Below are 21868 nucleotides of genomic sequence, written 5' to 3'. Positions count from 1 at the left end.
TATCCTGCCATAAATACTTGCACAAAAATCCTGCTGACCTCAGTGGTGGTTCTCAGCACAGAATGGTGGCAGGATGTGGTCACAGTGATCTTTCTAATAATAGGTTTTCCATTGAGATCAATGGACATTGGGCCTCATTTCATCGCCAAAGCTGGGTTCTGAGCTCTAAAGACAGACATTGTTTTCCTGCAGCAGGGAGCACGCAATTGTCAAATTTACTTCTGGCAAAGGCAGAGGTTTATTTTTAATGCTGAATAACACCAAAAATGTCTGACATTAATTACGAGAGGGCTTCCTTCTGCGTATCTCAAAAAAAAAAAAAATCTTCCAATGTTCCTGTTGAGAAGATACACAGAAAGCATGAATATATCCATAGATCATGTATCCGTTTCTAAAGTCAGCCACAAAATAAGCGAAACCCACTTTTCTGTTACTGGAATGCAATTCTTCTAAGGTGAGTTTTGCATTCATGGAAGCAGCAGGTGCTCAGCTCTTCAGGAAAGTCAAGTCAATTTAATATAGGTGTTGCAGACCCAGGCCCCCAAATAAGTTCCTCACAGGCACATTCCTAAGTCTGTGGGCAGCACCCTTCACTCCAGTTTTCCTGAGCCTATCCCTCCCTTGGTGCTCATTACAGCTTTGATGCCTCTATGTAGAAATCCTTATCTTCAGGATGCTAAAGGATGACTAAATGTTTTCCAGTGTTTTATTCATTATCTCAGTTCAACTTTAACTGATTTTAATCTTGTGGTTCTGCTATAAAGATAAGAAGCATCTTGCCAGGGAAATAAGCATTTCACAGGTTAACAGCACAATTCTTCTAAAGAGGAAGCAGGTTTGGTTTCTGCCTTATTTTCTGGAAAATGTTAAAACAATAAAATGAATGAGAAGCAGTGGAGAACAAGTTGCAAAGGAGCTAATTTCCTGCTCGCAGCAGCTCTGATGAATTTCAATCTTAGATGACAGGGGCTGCGGAGAGCGAGGGGAGGGGCGGCTCTCTTCCTGGAAAGCCAGACAGGATAGGATTGATTTGAGACATCTTCATTGCCAGAACAGCCAGTATTGGCTAATCATCAGAAAACAGAGACTTCAATCTACAGGAAGCGGAGAGCAAGGAAGACATCTGAATCAAACCTTCAGGTTCCAAATGTGTAAACGGACAAAATCATAACACACACACACAAAAAAAAAAAAAGAAAAAGAAAAAGCCCCTGCTCGCACACAAGCCTTCCTGGAGACTGACAAATGCCAAAGGAAGTGCCAGTGCCCTGACTAACAAAAGAATCCTGAAACGCTGCAGGCTCCGGTGCCAGCACCGGCAGAGCCAGCACCCAGTTACAAGTGGGTGGCTGCCTGACACGGCTGCTGCCGGATGGAGCGGACAGCTCAGCATGAATCACGGGGCAAAGGATTCCTTCAGTCCGGGAGGAATCGGTACAATACATAGGCTGCCTACTGCTTGGCTGTTTGTTTTTTTTTTTTCCCCCTTTTTTTTTTTTTTTTTTAATACTCCTGCCTTGGAGAGACCAGCCGTTTCCTTCCTGATGCGCTCCGTGGGCGTGCAAGCGGCAGATGGTTACTCATCGATGGCACTGTGCGTGTGTGAGCGAGCGCATGAACGCGGCAGCGGGAGGTGCCACACTGAGAACCCCCAGGGACCCACCTCTCTCCCAGGTGGCCCACACAGCCACGGCTTTGACCGGCTACTAGCCGAGCAGATCTCCCACCCACCATCGCCCTCTCAAGGGAACCAGGTCATGCGCTTTAGACACACACACGCACACGAGATTACTACGAGTCAACCCTACAGCAGATTGAAGAAATCCTTCCCAGAAAGGGGAATCTCTCCATCTCTCCGGCCACAAGGCTGGAAGCAGGGCAGGGGGTATCTGAATTTTCTCACACTCCTACAAAAATCTGCAGGGTTACAGGCAAAGTTGGCTTTGGTTTACTGACTCCTCTTGCCCCAGAAGCAGGGGGGTGAATGCTTCATTACGGCTGACCACGTATCTTCACTCTCATCTCTGTATGTCTGGTAACTATTTGAACCAAGCTCTCTCGAGTCGGAAGAAGAACTTGGAATTATTCTCACCGGCCATTCAGACTTTCAGTCTCTCTCTACCCCCCAGGTCTGTTTTCAAAGATAAAGTTAACATGGGAACAAGCTATCTTCTCTAGATACTTTGAAAGGTAGAACACTGATCACAGTCTCCAGATATGAGACCACCACTGTGGATGTTGTTAAGTCCAAAAGACTCACTCAACATTTCCACTCTATTCACTGCTATTACCTCTTGACATGCTCCTTTAGATATATTTTGATTTGTGCTTTTCATAGTGTAACTCTCCTAAACATGTGAGAGAGAGAGAGATACTGAAAACACAGTCAAAGGAAAAAGTGATTTCTAATCAGATATACACTGACCCAACACTACTGACATCAGTTGGAGCCTTTGCATTTATTTCGGTGGGCTGCACAGCAGCTCTATCGCCCACCAGCAGGCTACTTTGAGAAGCAACTGTGTTAAAAGGTAGTCTCTTACGCGTGCCACAAGACTCTGTATGGAGAGAAGACATGAGGCTAAACCTGTCAGAACATGCCATGCAAGAGAGAAGGTCTGGTCAGGTGGACACCCAGCATTCAAAGAGCAGGAAGGTCACACTTGGCCTGACAAGGGTGACAGTGACATGCATCTCTGCTCGCATCAGAAGGAAGGAGCTGTAGTTGCACTCTGACACCCCGACCTGACCTCATGAAAGCTTTTTGTACCTTCCACTACCAAGCTCAGTCATCGCCTAAGTCTCTTCCAGCATTGCTTGACAGTGATCTTGCATCTGCTCTTTCCCATTAGCATTCGTGACATCTTCCCCAGCTTCAATCTTTCTCCCTACTTTTATCTGCGCTTTCTCCCATCAATAAGCTTGATTCTCTCCATGTTTTATTCTGCTCCATTAATCCTTTTCTTTCTTTTCCTATACTTGCCTCCCCTTTTTTTTTGCAGAGGAAATTTCCTGGTGGAAGTCTACCCCTGAAGACTGGTTTCCATCCCTTTCTGTCCTGCCCACCTTTCTACCACTAGAAATTCACCTCTAATTTAGCTGTAACCCACATTCATGACCTTAGCAGTCTTTTCAGCTCCTTTGACCAGCCCCTCAAAAACTGTTGCTTCCCAAATATTCTCTTCCTTCTGTCCCCACTTCTCTCTCTGCATTGGACCTGGTGTATCACTTCCAAGAGATAAACTGATAAGACACAATGTGTTCTTTTTCTTCTCTGCCAGTAAGACCTTCTCCCATCCCATAAAGAAACCTCTTACCTGCTTTCCCTCTAGCTTCTCCACTGATCCATAAATCAACTTTTTTTTCTTTTTGTTCACCCTTACATCTTTTCTGCTGCTCCAGTGCTTATTTTCTTTCTCTCTACAGCACATGCTTGTGCTCATTTAAATTTCTGCTAGAAATTTAAATTTCTTTTAAGAACTCAAATCCATTCTTTGCCCACCTCCTCCTTTTTCAGTACTACCCACTCTGCATCCCTCATCTCCCACCTCCTCCTTTTATTTCTAAGACCACCAGGCTCACCATTTACAACAGCATCTGGATTTCTCCTCCTCCAGGTTCATGCCAGACTCTGCTCAGTCCTCTTGCTCCTTCATTCCACCAAACTCATTTTTTCAGTTTCAAAAGGCACTTGCCAAAATTTCACATAAATATGCTATCTTTTCTCTCCGTGGCTTGTCAGCCAACTTCAGCACTTCTAATCGAGCTCTTCTGAAATTCCTGTCATCCCTTGGCCTAGATTGATTCTTTCCTCTCCTCCTACTCCCATCACTCTGTGCACATGCTCTAATGAGGATCGTCCACTGGCTTCCTGTGACCCATCTTTTATGGGCTTCTCAGTTTCCTTCTCTACTCAGAGCGCAAGAAACGAAGAAGAAATCTCATCCATAGCCATGAAAAAAATACAGCATCTCTACGCAGACAGAAATCCTGCACTCCAGACCTTCAACTCAAGTTCACATTCCATCAAATACATGCAAACGGCACCAGGAGGTTAGAGTTTGGCTTTAAAACAAGAGGAAGGAATGTGATGTTCAAAGAAGAGAGGGCATCAGCAGCTTGAAAGCAACTATGAAGATGCTCAATGCGTATTATCAGCCATATTCTTAACTGACTACATCTTTATCAGCTGAGAAATGTTTCAGAAGTACCTAGTATCCTAAAAGTGGCCACAGAGGCAGCCAATGTTCCTTTCTACGCTCGGTCTCACCTTTTCCACTCAGGTAATGAAACAGCTTGCAGCTCAGACTGCTCTTTGTGCTTGTGTTTGTCATGACAATCAAGGCCAGCAACAGCAGCAAATTAATATATTTACTTTGGGAAAGAGTGAAAGGAACGAGTCCTGGTTATGGTATCCCACATTTCGTCAGGATCCTGCTTGGTTAACGAAGTGTGAATACTGAAAAACTTCCTGGTCGTGCCTATTTAGCCATGGTCTGCCGTGGCTCCTGAATCAATCCAGCGTGGGTGAGCTGTGGGTGGGGGAAAGTTCATGGTTAATTGTTCACTGCTAAGAGAAAAATGGTTTGCAAATGAGTTGCTATAATCCCAAAGAAGTGTGTCTCCAGTGCCTACGATTTGTAATGGTTCCATTGTATTCTCTTAACAGGTGTTTCATTTCTACTACTAAGTTCTGATGTTGTTGACAGTAGAGTACACTGCATCTTTGTGGAGTGACAATATATCATCCTTTTTACCTACAGTATTTTTCCTTCTTCCCAAATCATACAAATATATTGATTCATCAAGGATCCATCAGTCACTTATCAGCTAGAAAAAAATGGAATGGTAAGTTAAATGCAACAGACTAAACAAATTGAAGCAAAAAGTAAATCTTTCACATCTGTACTCCATTATGCCTGAAAATTCTCCAATTTTGACCCGCCGCAGGAGATAACTCCTTATATAACAACATCATATAAACAGTTCTCATCCCGTTTCTGTGGTTTCAAGAGTACAATACTCATATCCTCAACAGTATCGCTTAACTTTATCTCCACATCCTAAAGTGATTCAGTCCTTGAAAAAAGAGTTCTGATCTGAGTTCATCTGACATTTCCAAATTTCGTACGGGAGGCTGAAGTAGAGTATTGGCATTTACAAGAAAACCACAGCACGGTTGTTCCATAAACCACTCTTCCAGCTTCTAAGACCCAGTTGCCTTCAGCAGACCACCACTTCAAACCTGAACTCTGCTGACTGGTTTAACAATTTGTTCCTGGTATCATGTGACAAGTTTTTGAAGCTCACATGTGTAATGAGGCATTTGCTGCTAGAACGAAAAGAAGAAAAAAAAATAATAATATAGTAGAACATGAGGTTCCAATTGTATGAAAACCAGAAACATCTGTTGGAGTCATGAGCAGTTGATTAGTGGAGTTCATTTCTAGGGTAAGGCTCCAGTAGATCAGCTCTTCTATCTGAGTGTATCATTGCAGTCCCTGGAAGCATTACAAAGAATTACAAAGAACAGGCAGGAGAGGTAGAAACAATTTTGTAGGGTGCTAGCATCCTTAAAAGCCCACTGTAATGCCTTGGTCTTAAGCACTGCTCCACAGGATACAGCACGTGAAATTAACAGCTGTACTTAAACTTTGCTTTTATCCTCAACAGCTAAACATCTGTCAGTCTTTCAGTTATAAACCCATATCCCATTTTGGAAGCTTAGACCTAGAGATTGCACAAATTCTTTTGGAAGATAAAACACAACATACAAGCTGTCAGTCCGAGCACATTTGTTACTCGCAAAATAATCAGGCCGAGTTGTGTCTAATCTACCAGTCAAGACAATGACAAAAATATTAGTTGTTTTTTAAGATGCTGCTTGGATTTCAACCTAAAGCTTTTCCAGCTCATTACACTAACACAAGGATTAACACCTTGGGATATTTGCACAAAAAACAGAGGTCAATCAGAAATGCTAATTCAGCCCAGGTGCCCTGTAAAGCTCCAGTGATACTGAAGAGATAGCTGAGCTGTATATACGACTTTCACTAAGGCTGCTGTCGCGGGTCTGTGCTCCTAACACCACAAGCCTTGGTGCCCAGGAGCACCCGAAACCACCAGGGAGAGGGTGTCCTTAAGGTTAAGCCTCTCTTTCGTTAGCTTGAATATCTAATTGAAAGTTTACTAGGAATCTTAGCTGCAGCTCTTGTGCAATTCCTGGTGTCAGTGGCCTGACCTAACCTCCCAGTTTCCTCGTGCTCCATCTCCGTTCACCTGTCACCTCCTGCGTATTTCCCAGCCAGGAACAGGGTAGTTACATTACAAATAACAACTACAACTCGGTAGCAAGTCATTTCACTTCCCCTCCTGACTTTACTGACTATTTTGTCTTTAACAAAAACATAAAATAACAAATACAAAATAATTTGTAGGATTGGTGGGGTTTGTGTTCAGCTACACCGTTTGACTCAACATACTGTGCAACCCTACCATGACTTTGGGAAGACCGTTTAATTATGCAGAAATTAAAAGGTGTCCCCCTTGTATCATGAAAGACCAACTCGCAAGATGCTATAGCTATCCAAAAAAATTGCAGTTACTGAGGGATAGTCAGGGGTTTGAGCTGCTTTCAGTCTACCCTAAAGCAGAAGAAACTCTTCACACTTTTTAAAGTAAAAATTGTGTTTGACTGTGGAAAATATTATGAGAGGTCCCTAAAAGAAACCATTTTTATCGGATCAGGTCCAATTTTTGCAAGCATTCTTCTGTCTTTCAGAAGATATTGCCCTCCCATCCCTGAAATCCTTTCTATGCTTTCCAGTTCTCTTTAAGATTCTTCTTGTAATATTCCTATCATTGAGACCCTGCTATGCGCCTGTCTTCTCTTACCTGCTTATAGGCAGGTGAGGAAATCACCTGAAAGCACTGTTCTTGAGACGCTAGTGAAAGCAGAGATGACCACTGTCTCTAGACAACAGATCTGATCATCCTTCCCTATTTGAACATGTAACAGACTTCCAAACCCAGACGGCACAATGTGTGATGAGCCTCTGTGGAGTAAGCAAAGTTCTAGCATCAGCCTAGTTTGGTTTCCTGAGAATTACAGTTCAATTGTTTCAGTCAGGGGCCTTTTGTTGACTCTGATGATTCCCCTGTAACTCACACAGACTCTTCCCTGTAACCCCAGATGAAGGAGCCCAGCTCACTGTGTAATACTGGTGGGCCACACAATAGTGAAAACACAGCAAAACAGACCAGCTCTGTGTTTACAAATACGTGCAAAGTTCCACTCGAAAACCCAGAAACCAGCAGATTACCTTGTCTCAGCTTCCTTATAGCTCCAGCAGATTCTCTGGGTTATATTAGGTCCTCTGAGAGGGTACAGGATCTGGGCAGATGCGAGGACTTCCTTCTGAACTCCTTCAGAGCAACTTGCTTTCTGTGAATGAGACTGACCCTTTGGCCAAACCTAACTGCAGTGGAAAAGGTACATTCATTCCTTCTCCCCTCCCACACAGCCTGAGGCTTCCTACATGAGGCTTCCTCCTTTGTTTCTTCAGCAAATCTTTCTACAACCCCTTCACGGTACACATGAACAGTCTTTTACAACCTAAACTGAACTCACTGGATGCAAGTCACATGGAACACGCAATTCCAAAACCTACACAGGCACAGCTGTATGCCTAATAAGCTAATTATTGGCCTAATAAATTCAGGCCCTTAGCAGGGGTTATTGTTTCAGGTCACAAGCTACTTGAACAGAAGTACTTAACTTCTCTAACAGAAATAGTTTACACCTGGCTATATTGACATACGAGCAGACAAAGCCAAAGTCCATCCACAAAAGACCAATGGACCTGCCCTGGGTCACTCCCTTGTTAACTTGACCAAATAAGTGCCACCTTTTGTCCAAAACTGCGAGCACTTTTGTGGATTGCCACTAAGATTTAATAACAGACTTTGTTGCTGCAAAGACATCTCACAGTACAAAAATTCCATTGCATCAGCTTCCTAATATCATAAAACTACCTCAAATTTATATCAAAGACCTAAGTTCTCAAAATTATTGATGCTGCTGCACCTCTAGCTCCACGATTAAGATGACAAGTTCTCAGCAAGAAATAAGGGCTGGGATGAAAGATCTCTGGTGAGCCACAACATTACCAGAAGCCTTGGGGACTCAGACGTTAGCTTTCTCTCCACCACGATTTACGAGCAATAGAAGCCTCTAAACGATCTCCTAATCGGTGAGTGAGCTGCGGTACAGCTCTGTGCACCTTTGCATCAGAGGTGGAAGAAGATGGACCTCATCAGTGCAGAAAGGCACAGAAGTGGGAGACACAGCTTTGTCCTTTCTCCACATCATCCATTGTGCACGCTCACCGTCTCTCAAACCGCAAAGAGCCAGACTTGTGCTACCAACGTAGAGCCGTTGCTAGTCCTTAGATATCAGGAAGAATTTCTTTACAGAGAGGGTTGTGAAGTATTGGAACAGGCTGCTTGGGGAGGTGGTGGAGTCCCCATCCCTGGAGGTGTTTAAAAACAGTGTGGATTTGATGTTGAGCAACATGGTTTAGGGACCCTGACAGTGCACGGTGAATGGTTGGACTCGATGATCTTGAAGGTCTCTTCCAACCAGACGATTCTATGATTCTATGATTCCTGCTACAGAAAACACACACAAGCCTTGGATGAACAGCAGTTTGGGGATTTATCTCATTTGTGGGCTTAGGAAGGATAAATAACAGCAACACTCAACTGCCAGGATCTGTCTCATCTTCTCTGCCTTCTCTTCCTGAGAACAGATGGAGGCTTTGGAGTAGCCAGAACAAAGCGAAGGGGCACGTTACTTCCAGCACTGAAAAAGCCTCTAGGAGCCACAGAGTCAGCAGAGCAGAGGAGGGACTGCTTGGTTTCGATGTCTGTATCCGTTATGAGTAAGTCAGTGATGCCCTGACAAGAAGGCCTGAAGAAACTGGGGTGTGGCAGCTCTTCAGCACAGCAAGAGAGGGCCCAGAAGCCTACACAGAAAGTTTCCTCTAGGAGGTTCCTGTGACACTACAAGACGAGCTCCAGCCTCTGCCAGAGCCGTGTGACTCATGGCGGGGGGGAGTGAAGGCGAGACTTGGCAACCTGGGCTGTCTCACACAGTAGCAGGTTTTGTTCTCCACGGCCTATGTGGCATGTGGTCAAACCCTTCAGTAAAGGTCTGCAGTCCTTGTCACTCTCTGGTCATCTTCTCAATAGCAATGGACCGTATCACTTAATTCATGTGGCATACAGGGCTTGGCGTGTCCTGATTCCCCCCTGCTCCAGCTGCCCAAACGATGGCTACCAGGCTGTGGAGGAGCAATGCTGGTGGGACTGTGAGTTTCCTGCTCTCTTTCCCCTGCAGCAGTCAGACTTGCCAGGTCCCAGAAGCCGGCAATATCCGCCTGGGACAGGACGTCACTCCCACACAGCACGGCGAAACCAGGACTGTGATTCACAAGTGGAACCACTTCCCTTGAGACAGCTCTAATGGCTCCCATTTCCTGCTCTCTACCCTACCCGATTTTTAAGGTTCCCATCCTCACCACAAGAATCAAACAGCTTGCACAACAGCTGCTGGTCTGCTGTGGTTTACAGTCCAGCGCCTCAAGGTGTTTCTGCTTAGTACCTTTAAAACCTGGGCTGCACCCACCTGTGATAAGAGCCCCAGAAAACACCCTCTTCTTTTTGGTAAACTCCTTCAGCATCACCACAGGTCACTTTTGGGGCACAGGAAAAAAACTCAGGCCCCACGAGTTGTATTAGCACCCTGACACTAGTGTTTACTACTATGCCTTTTGCAACACAGATCGCATATAAATTGTACAACCTGGAGAATACAGAAAAGATACCTCACAAGCCTGGAGATATGTGTTTTATTTTCCTTCCCAGTCCAAATGAATCCTGAAGCTATGATATTTTTAAAAGCCTAATCACACATTGATAAGTTTTTGGCAGGCCAGATTAAATATTCTCAATGAAATCTTCTTAGAAAGTGGATAATGCACACATGGCCTAGCTCCCGGACGCGCTGAACACCCGGATCTGTGGCTAGCTCTGCCTTGTGTGCAAAGTGACATACTAGGTTGAGTAACCATGTTTAAAGGATAACATGACATCTGCTCATCATTTCACTTCAGCGGGCCCAACTGTGTGACTCAAGTCGAGCAGTGACAGTGCTCAGTGTTACAGCCTTTTCTGAAACGCGGCCATCTCAAAAAGGTTCAGAGTATGATACCCCAAGATGAGATACAAAAATATCATTAATTGTTTTTACAAATCACAAGGTCGTAGGATAATTCATGTTGAAAGGGACCTCAGAAGGGCATCTAGTTCAACCTCCTGCTCAAAGCAGGGTCAGCTATGAGGTCAGATCAGGTTCCTCGGGGCTTTAACCAGTCCATTTGCCTTTAGGATGTCTATTGCAAGCATTGAAGAGTTCATTTTTTTGTATTAAACCAGAAGGATTTTCACTTACTGAAAAAGAAATGATAACAGCCTTAGAAGTAGCAATGAATACGATCCACAGGCTACCAGGAGTGCATTAACAATAAATGTTTTCCCAGTTCTAACTCCTTTGTTTGGATTTCCAACATACTATGTTAAAGCAAGAAGAAGTAAGCTGAGCTGTGATGGCTGATTCTGTAAAGTCTGTAAGTTTGATTTTCACAAGTGGCAATGACACTGACAGCTTAGAACACATGAGCTGGTACTGTTTACATCGAAACACACTTCTTATGAAAGTGTATTGAGCTTAACACTAAAATGTTAGCTTTACATAAACCACCTACAGAGCCCAGCCCTAGAAGTAATGAGCTATTCCCTAAAGCTTCCTTAGAACCTTGGTGACGTTTCCGATAAAGGTCCATTGACAAGCACAGCTTGCACTTAACATGCACAGTTTTAACATTAGCTCGATAAACCATTTGTTCTAAAGTGTGCTTTAACCCGTGTTATCAGAATTGTAGCTGAATTCCTCACATGGTTAAAGGGCAAATTCAGATACCTTTAGTCACCTTTTCCCACAAGTCTCACTGAATTAACTGGAGATTGATGATTAGAGAATGAACAAAGGGCTGAGACTGCACACAGGGCTAACATCAGCGTGACCATTAGACAGTGGGACTTCAGAGCACCTCTGTGATTGAAAGGGCCCCAGGTTTTCTAAATTTCACCTTCGAAACATCCACAAGTTTTCACTGTTTTATCAGTACAGTTAAAGCAGCAAGACCTTCTGAGGCAAGTAGGTTTGTATTTTCTGAAATGTGATTCTACAATTCGACTTAATTCACATACTAGATGGAGAATACATCCTTGATTTGGCTGTAACTGCATTCAGACAAAGGATCGCGGTTGGAATAGTCTATAAAAAAACCACTAACATCACTAAAGCTGACCAAGTTGCTCTGCTCCAAACTGGTACATAAACAAGGACCAGTGAGAGCCCCAGGCAGAGCTGCTACACTCTGGACTAAGAAAAGCAACAGAATCACAGGCTGAGCATGAGATGGGGGCTGTTAATTCAGATTGGCCGCAGTTCGGGTGCTGTCAAGTGCTTTGTGTATATAGAGAACTTTTCTAACAGCCAAAAAAAATTCTAAATTTTTCTAGAATTTCTAAAAAACCTTGACAGTTTAGTCTGCTTTAATGTACAGAAGTTCGGAAAATAGGACACTTTGCAGCAACATTAGAAACTACACATGGGCACTTTCTGAATTCAGAGTAACTACTGTGCTCCTGGCAGTCCTCCCAATATCGTTTCACATGTGCATCATCCCAACAACATACATCCTCCAAAGCTCTGGGTCACAAAACGTGACACACGGTGTACACTGGGACCACTACCAGCAGCCAGCCAAAAATGCTAAGAATTTCTTTAGTGAGTGGTATTTCCCATGTTCCAATACAACCTTTTCTGACAACCCCCTACCTTGTTTGGCAGAGGCAGGAGCATCCCTTTGCCAAGCAGGATTCTGTTAAATGTCGCCCTGCTATACTTAGTGTCCAAAACCTATGGCTGTAAATTATTTTTCCTCATAAATTATCAAATTCCATAGCTATTGGTCAGACACACCATCTCCTGCCTTATCGTATCAGAGCTCCTATCACCTTTTTCCTTATTGCCTGATCAACATTTCTCTATAATCACCCTCTTCCTTATTGTCTGATCTCTGTTTCTTCCTAAATATCTCCTTGACCACAATTGAAACAGGTGAATAACTTGAGTTTTAACGTTTCACATGCTAGACATATTTAAGGAACCAGCACCAGCAGTATAAAAACAACAGTAGAAAATACACAACAGATCTTGGCTAACAACATGCATTAAATTAGTGTACAGCATTCTCTGTCTCTCATTATTTTTTTTTTTAAAAAACTATTCCATCAGTACTGTTAACCCCACCTACTAAATCCACAGGCACACACCTAGCACTGGCACAAAAGCCAAATGAGCTAGAAAACACCTTACAATGTCAGAAAAAGAGAATATGGGGATGGTATGGCAGATTCACAAAGAAAAGCAGTATTTCATCCTTGCAACTGTGGAATTTTGTAACAATAATTATTTGTGCTGCCGACTTCCTTCAACACCTGTGACCCGCTTGTCACGGCCTCGCTGCCTGCTGGAAACTTGGCAAAAGACAAGAGAAGAGATATTAGGGAACCGATGCTACATCCTGAGAGAGGCCATAAAGTCCAAAGGTTGAAGAGAATTGCCAAGAGCAGCCCGATAAACCAAGGAAGTGTGTGGCTCTGAGCAGACAAACTGCTGTGCTCGAGTACAACGTGTCCAAACTCTGCGAGCTGCACCCCAACGCCTCGCACGCTTGAAAGAGCACACTAGCCAGGGGCTTTTCCCACATAGCCCCCTTGGAAAAGAATTATTTTACACCCCTTTCTGAAATGAGTGTGTGACCACGCAGTGCACTACACATGCCAGAATTTCACAGATCTTAAATTTGAAAAACACTCCTCTCTATTTTTTCAAATTAAGCTAGGATGATTTGTTGATTTAATAAAAAGAAAAAATCCCGTGTAAAACCCCTTCTGAATTAGCATATTCAAGCCTTTCCAGAAACTGGCTCCAGTAGAGAACCTGTCCTTAAAAATCTATCAGACTGTAACTAAGCTTGTAGCTTGGCACGTGAAATAAATAAGCCAATAATCAGATCCCCTAGAAATTTTCAATTAAACCTGTAAAAATCTCTAATAAAACATTCAGCATTTGAAGAGGTTTTATTCAGGATGGGAGGACAGCAGCTTGGGTTTCTTGTCAGGAAGAGCACGGAGCATTAATAACCAAGGGTTTTTTCCCCTCCTTCCTATCCTATTCGCTCAGTTACACCAGCACAACTTTTTGTGAAGTCACACTGCAAATGGGAGCAGAAAACTCTTTTCTGGCTTTCAGAACAAATCAAACCAAGAACACGGCGCGGCCCCCACAAAGAACCGAGCAAGCACGAGCAAAGCGGCAGCACGGGAATGGCAGTCAGGGGAGGGAGGGAGGAAAAGGAACATGAATTGCTTTGGGCTCCCGTTGCTGCCGAGTACTTTCTATTATAAACCCAGAACCGAATATGCTTTCAGGATTACAGCTCTGGACTGCTTCCCGCAGCGCAGGACCCTACAGGGATCCACACGCTGCGGAATGTGCCCGCGCAGACGCTGCACTCCATCACACTTCTCATTATTCCCTGAACGAGAGGACAGACCCCAGCCGCGCTCGCCAGCACAACGGCCGCCTTGAGAAGCAACAGCAAAGTCCCCAAGCACAGCTCTCCTTGTAAGTCAAACGCCCGACTCGCCGAGGGCTGTGCTCCCCGGGGAGCTCGGCTGTGGGAAGCGGGAGCAAGGAACTGCCTTTTTAGGAGCGTGGCTGAACAGAGCCGGGAAGTGCCGGGGCAGGAGCGGGGCTCCCGCAGCAGCTCGCCAGCCTTGTAAGGAGAAAGGCAGGTATTCCCCAGCCCTGGCCTGGGAACACTGCCAGCAGCAAGGTGCGGCAGGCAGGGCTCCCCACCGCTGGCCAGGGCAGCCCTTGGCCACCGCCACGCTCCCGCTCAGAGCAGACCTCCAGCCCTGCCATCTCCAGCCTCCCAGAGTTCTGAACGGGCCTTATTAGGAAGCAGAGAAGCTTAATTAATTGAACGATCGTTTTCGGATCTGTAAAGCCGGATGGTTTGTGGGTGAACCGTACGGGATTTTAATGCGACATTTGAAGACGTTCGAGGCGACGCTTTGGAGCGGGAGTCTCTGATGTCAGGCATCTCTTTAGCTACCTACACAAGAGGGCAGGTTTTCGGAGCTGGTGAGAAACTGGATTTTCTGAAGACTTTAAGAGGACACTCGAAGCCTCAGACACTCAGCAACTCGTTTGAGCAAGCTTAAGGAACACACATGATTGAGACTCCTCCCCAGTTGCCTAAAAATGAAGGCTGCTTGACAGAAAAGCAAAAAGATTTTCATTTCATTCAGTTTAAGTTAAGTTTCTTTTTATTACCTGTTTTATTCTTCTAGGGAGCAAAACAAACTAAACCACTTCAGGCCAAACCCATCCATACAGGATATATGTGTAAGTATCCCTGACCATGAACTGTCCCGTACTGTTGCTCTTTTTACTTTCCTGACTCTAGTTTTGAGAAGTAAAAAGAAGAGGCTGTGAGTAAAAGAGGAAAAAAGTACAATTTTTCCCCAACAATACCCATTTTTAAGTTTGGGTTTTAAATCTTTCTCAGAAAACAGCAACAGAAATAATAAGAGTGTCTTTGAATATTTTTTCTTTGGCAAAAAAAGATAAATTTTTCCTTTAGATATGGTTAAAAAGATAAATTTACAGTGTAACATTAACATCAGATACTATCCATCCAGGAATAATCCAGAATCCCAGTTCTGAACATGAAATGGCATATTGAAATTCAAAGAATTACCCGTACATTTTGCCACCTTAGTTTCTTGAGGTTAAACTTTGATAACTGCCGGCCTTGAAATGCTGAATAGTACAGGTTTAACTGAAAGCAGCAATTTTTAACCCAGAGATACAAGAACAGCTTGATAGTTTTGATCTGTACTACTTTTGAAATCCACAGACAAGTGTCTGCTCTACATCACAAACTACTTCTGCCATCACTAGTGCCTTCAGGTAATAATTGCAGCAGGAAGACCAAAACTTGGATTAATCTTGCCACATCCCACTTGCGACATATTGGCAAGAAAACACAGGGGAAGTACTAATTACCCAGGGATAATCACAGGGCACCCATTTCTAGGATTCCTTATGAGAGGCCCATCAGGAGAAATGAGGCCACAGACAACAAGAAAAATTACATTAAACAACCAAAAAATATCCAGATACATGACAAACTTATTCAGTATAACCTCAGACACTGTGTAGGACTTTCTCCAATTGTTGATTGGGCTGGGATTACATTTCTATAGCTCCATAGGAGCACTAGAGTAAGACTACTTTTGTAAAGGGAATAAAAGTTTTGACACCAGGGTTCATATTGTAAATTTCTCCCTTAAAATAACTTGCTTGCCAAAGCAGTTCAGCTGCCAGAAAGGGAGAAAAGCAGGCAAACTATTCCCTTAAAAGCAATCACTGTGCTATGCTGCTCAGGTACACGAGGCATTGCTCCAGAACTAGGGAACGTTGGCTCATTAGGAGCAATTAAAAAAAACTCTGAGGGGATTTTAAAAACAACAACTTCCAAAACCAAAACATGCATATATACCACATGCATTTGTTTATGCAGCTGTAATGAGTGATGAAATCCATTTATGAGCTGAAGTCACAAGATTCTAAGCAGGTCTTTGTTTAATCTCAGTAAGTCATGACATTTCCCTACTACTTATAATAATGTGATTTGAACCAACATTTTCCAACTTATGCACCTGGCTTTTAACAGTGCTTACCCATCGCACTCCTCCTCAGCTTCCCTGGAGAGTGAACAGCCTGCTTCTGAGCCATCGCTTTGGTTGGGAGTCCTAAAGACAGATACAGAGACCTTGCTTTAGTTTAACATACGCCCATAATTCTTGAACTCGGCATATATTCTGCAGTTCTTACTCAAACCGAGGCTCTGTGCGACCTGCAAAGACCGTAAATAAAAATCAATGAGGCCATTAGTGGAAGGAATACTTCCAGCACCAGCCCTTCTATGACCACAACGTCTATCCAGATGGATGCCTTCAAAAGACTCAAGGAGGTTTGCTACAGACAATGGCTTTTGTTCCAGCACATTGCTGCGACTTGGAAGAATAAAACAAAGATAAATGCAGCTGTTTGCAGCTTACATTAGTGCAGCATTAGTGCCCTGAGTAACAAAGGTAGGACAGAATATGCAGGGGAAAAAAAGATTCAGCACAAATAACTATGAAGTTACATATGTTTTGTGCATTTATGAACTGTGCTAGGCTTTAGATACACTACTTTATATTTTAGATATTTTATTTTATATTTTAACAGTATGCATATCAGTAATCCTGCATATAAATCAAGACCACATTTTTAGCTTTGATATTAAAAGGAGAAAAAAAAAAAAGGTATTTGCCCCTGCTGCTCTTGCCATTACGCTTCTATTGGCTCTACAAACAGATCTGACGCTTGTGAGGATCACATCGAAGCTGAATGAATCTAGGTCCACTCTTAACATAAACAAAGTGAATTTTTTATACCTCTTTTAAGAAGGGAAAAATTGATTAGACTCCTGATCAGACCAAAAAGTCAAGCTACCTAATGCACAAGAGCAGGACACCCCAGACATGGAAAAAATTTAAAAATTCTCTTAGCCTTCAAGGTCTGAAGGAAAGTATTGCTGTCTACACCCATTCTCCATCCTGTTTCTCGTTTGTCTCACCCATCCACTGCTCTCTAGAGTCTCAAATGAGCCAGAAGAACAGGTGGATTTTAGAGCCTGTCACCAAATCGAGATGGTAGAAGGATATAAGGAAAATGAAAGGATCTTTCACACAGAAACATTTTGTTCCAAACAACCTTTTGTTTATACACAAAAGCATAAAGTATAAGACAATTTCTTCCGCAGCTTGGACCCAAACTCGGAAGGCTCTAAAAAGGCCAAAGCCAAATACGCACAATCAGTGAAGTCAATGTATCACCTCACGGGCACAAACAGCCACACTTTGCATTTTCTACAATTATTTTTTTTGATATAGGAAAATCACTTTGCCAGTGTTTTTCCTGATGTGAAAAAAAAGTCCTAAAACGATCACCAATGTGTGGCAGCCAGGGAAGCGCTGGGTCTCCTGAGAGGGAAAGTGGCACTTTCTCTGCCATTTTCAGATACACACACCTATTGCATGTGGGTTTATGTTACACACAAGTACTACATGGACTTGGTAAGAGAGATGACATTCTCAGCAGGACAGCATAAACACTTTGTTGCCTTCCATTTTCTTAGGATGCTGCACCACTCAAGTAAAATAGTCACACAAGCCGTGTCAAACAAGAATCTGTATTACTCTTAACACCACATCGATTTGTGTATGTTAGATATATTCATGGGAAAATACACTGGGATGCAATCTTCCTACCTAAATTCTAAGTCTATAGGGATTGTATTTTATATTCCCCTATTTCCAAAGTCCTGTTCAGTTATTTTCCTTTAGCTTTTTGGGATCTACCATACCAGTGTGCCAGAAAGAAAATGACTGTAACTACTGAAGTCAGAGTAACAACTGCAAAACACGTATCAGTAGAAATCATTATTTAATATGCTAACCCATATGAACTAAACCCAGCTGAAAAGCTCTGAAAAGGCACATTAAAAAAAAAAAAACACAAACAAACAAAACACCTGTGAGAGCATTAAGTAAACAGTTCCCTTACTGGATTTACTATAACCGACTAAAACCTTTCTTCCCCTTTCCACATTAAAGGAGAGCCCTAAAACCACATTTTGCATATTTTATTAGTTCAAACCTTTTCTAACATGGTTCCCAGGGCAGACCAAGTCTAACAAGCTTTAAAAAACGAATATAACATTGTTCTAAAATAACAGTATTAGAATCTGGTGAAGTGTGAACAACAGGACTATCGATAAATGCCTGCTCTTATTCCCAGACTCAGAATGGAATTCTAACCAATTTTTAGCCCCTAAGATTCACAATTGACTGCACCTGAACTCGCACACCAGCTTTAGCAATCAATGTTACCCAGCTCATGCCTCTGACTGCTTTCATCAGGGAGAAGAATTGCACGTTTGGAGAAAGAAAAACATTTTTGTGACTGTTTTAAAAACCGTAGTTGAAAGTTTCTTGAAAGGTCAGAAAGCTAGGAGTTATCCTGCTAGAAACAGATTTGCAGGCAGAGGGTAGGCAAGGTGGCCAGGGGTGTATGGGAAGTATAATCCATCAGATTGACAGCACCACTGTGTATGTGGTACAATTATATCTTATCTTCCCAGCCGTGCAACCAAAATAAACCACACTCAAGTCTTGGAGTCTGATTCTGTTGTCTTTTAAGTACACACCCCTTAGGGTGGCGACCCAGGACACACCACACATCTTTTACTTCATGTAAGACAAAATCAAAACAAATATAATCAGTATTTTTCCTTTTAGGACTCTCACTGAGACTCTTTGATGTGTTTTTCCTAATCGTTTTCTCTTTTTAATCATCACACTCAGGGGTTTCTCTGAGCTTACAATGGTCTAGTTTTTATGTAACCTCTTCCATGCGGGCGCCTTCCCAAGCTCCCGACGCAGCAACTGCTGTAAGAGTACACAGCAACACTACACCAAAGAATACCTTGTCCAAATGAAACCAAAAGGGAAATTTAGATGAGTGCATTCTGCTTAGGTTGGAATTTTGGCTCAGACACAAGAGTTAACACTCCTGGTCTTGAAAAAAAGCAGCCCTAATGGGGATACTGAAAATGAAAGCATCTCTTCTACTTCAAAGCTGAAAATCTGTCCACTTCTCTAACTGCTTCTTCGCTCTGGGAAATTTTACTTATCTGCACCCATTCATGAAGGGGAAACCCTTGGTCCTGCGAGTTGGCAATGGCTATGCCATTCGCTGGCTGGGCCTGAGAGCCCACCACCAGGATTTAGTAGTCCTGTTACAAAACTAGTTAAATTTCTGATTTCAATCCGGCTGCTTGCCAATTTGTCTTAGGAGCAATTATTCACATTTACCTTTCATCTTGATTCTCTTTAGCAATATCCCCATTTACATAGAGAATCCTTCAACAGATTGCCACATTCCTTCCAGCGTTACCCAAGAGGTGCACTGGTGTTCAACAGTTCTAAAATTCTTCAGATCCACTATTAATAAAATGCCTGAACTTAAAACAGGCACTGTGCAAAACCTGCACAACTGGAACACTCACAAAATGCCCTGCAAACAGCTGCCCTACATCTACGCTGCCAGCAGATTCGTGAGATTCTGGAGTTAATTTCCACTTATCAGCTAAGATTTGCTGATACTCATTCCTGTTGTTCTCTGCTGAGCCTTGTCAAGACACGGCGCATGGTGGAAGCAGGAGCTAGGGCAAGAACTGGAAACATTTCCTTCACGTGGGAAGGTGCCCTGCTAAGAAACTGCTTATTGAACCTGACAGAGAGTGTATAAACAACATCAGAGGGAGTGCTCACACATGTCCTCCCAACAAAGGGGAGGACAAGGCGGGGAAAGTCAGAGCTATTACAAGACAAACACAAATTAACGACACTGGTTTTAATCTCCAGGACACTAAAATATTTTTGAGAGCTCCCAGTGTTTGGGGGAGGAGGAAGGGAGAGAAGAGGGTTGCAGGGGGACAGTAAGCTCTACTGAGAATTTTCTTATGGTTTCTATCACCTTTTGTGGGAAAACCATTCTAGAAAAAAAGCAACAGAGGATTTTGAAACTAACAGAACAGCACTTGCTAAAAGGTAGCTTGCTCTTTGTAAAACTTCCCATGGGGCCTGAAAAAGCACCCTGGGTACGCGCTTTAGCAGACAGCTTTGCATATGAAATGCTGTTTGTTTCAGAAACAGTTGTATATTTTTACCAGGGGGTTATTCCTGGCAACTGTCCCCTGATTACTGATCTGTGAGAAGCAAAAAAAAAAAGGAGTCAGAGCTACCACAAAGATAGAAGCAAAACTATTAAAGTCCATGGGATTGTCGACATTCCCCCTCCTTACCCTGAAACTTTAACCCTTGAGTGAATGTTGCCATGCATATTTCCTTTGTTTGGCTGTCTGGTGGGCCACCTGGAAAGCATCAGCACTCTAAGAAGAAAACTGCTATTGTTTACTCAATTTCCTTAAAACAAAATCTTGCTGCCCATTACCATTTCCCAGAAAGGCACCTTGTTCTATCAGCACCCATATCAAATCCAAGCGCAGAGACATGTTTAGGGTACGTGCAGCGGCTCAGATAGGCTGGGCTGTTGCAATCCTGTTGCAATCCTGTGCAGAAAACAGAACGTTAACACTGGCGTGCTGCTCCCACGCCCTCCCCTTTTCAGGCTTTACATTAACTCAGTGACACCCTGCTAGGCACAAGGTTTATTTACACAACACAAAGTCTTGAGAGGAGCCTTTGTTCAACTGCAATGTTGACAAGGCTTAGGAAGCACTACCCACTATAGTAAAGGTGTATTAAGAATCGACCGAGGACCACGTATGAATGAAATGTTTTGAAACTCGCTTGATTGAGTCTCCAGCTGCAGCCCAACTCTCTTTTAGCCAGAAGCAGTTGGGACAAACTGGCGAAGCTCCTGGCTTTCATGGAGACCAGTGAATTGCACGAACACGGTGGTTCCACACAGACTTTTATCCAGGATATGTTGATGACACCCTGAAAAGAAGCAAATGCCTCCTCTTTCCCCAGCCATTCAGTTTTTTGCTGGGATAGATTTGAACGGGATGTATTTCCCAACACGCTTCACCTCATGGCTGTGTCAGCGCAAGGGAGGGGACAGCGTGGGAGCAGGAAGAGGGCAGGACTGCCTCTTTTGTCAGCAGTGCCGGCCGAAAGCACTTGGAGAGCGAATGACATTGTAAATCGTGTGGATTTACGTCTGCTAAAAAGCACTCCTTAGTTTTCCTTAAAAATGACTGCTATATATACAGCATTTTAAAGCTCAACACACAAGCAAAAACAGGCAAGAAGGCTTAGGTGCAGATTTACTGGGCAGAAGTGTCCAAGGGGGCTGTCAGCTTCACCTCCCCAGGACCAGCAACACCCACCCTGCGAGGAGGGAGTGGCTGTTGTGCTCGCCCGCTTTCCGGAGGGGTGTAAAGTGCAGAAGAGTTCCTGCGTTTCACATGATTATCTTCTTGTCAAAGTCTGGGACTAAGTATCAAGGCTCTTTCTTCAAAGAAATCCTCTGTGTGATTCTGGAGAGGTGCTGGTCGCTGTGCCTCAGCTTCCCCCTTCTGGGAAGCTGACATGTAATACTTCCTCCTACACAGCATTTTGACATTAACGACTCCCCATCATTGTCAGAGCCTCTCGCAGCAGAAACTCCAAATGCAAAGAAAAAAAAAACAAACCCAAAAAAACTCCCAAAAAGCGAGCCCATAGCAACTGGAAGATATTTGGTCAAAATGTCAGAGAGTGATCAGAGAGTTAAAATGGCATCAATCTAAGTGCCAGTATATGCTTTTACACAGCCCTGGGTCAGATTCAAAACACATTACAAGGCTGAGGAACCAATAAAAACATCAATGGTTGATATCCTAAAAGCAAATAGGGCCGGTAACAAATATTTTATACCAATAAGTAAGTCCTAGACCATCTTCCAGATGAAATTCCATGCCTTTTCTGTACCTTTTCCCTTAATGCATTTTTTAAAATAAAAATAGTTCATACCACTTGTATAGCA

General features: G+C 43.3%; 1 long non-coding RNA gene across 1 annotated transcript in view; it reads right to left on the bottom strand.

Annotated features, from left to right (window-relative positions):
• The window catches only part of LOC147528206 (uncharacterized), a 64971-nt gene that overhangs the window by 35012 nt on the left and 8091 nt on the right, over positions 1–21868 (bottom strand). The window lies entirely within an intron of this gene.

The sequence above is a fragment of the Tauraco erythrolophus genome, chromosome 10 (genome assembly GCF_009769465.1).
Source record: "Tauraco erythrolophus isolate bTauEry1 chromosome 10, bTauEry1.pri, whole genome shotgun sequence".
NCBI lineage: Eukaryota > Metazoa > Chordata > Aves > Musophagiformes > Musophagidae > Tauraco > Tauraco erythrolophus.
This window is presented reverse-complemented; position numbering and strand designations above follow the sequence as displayed.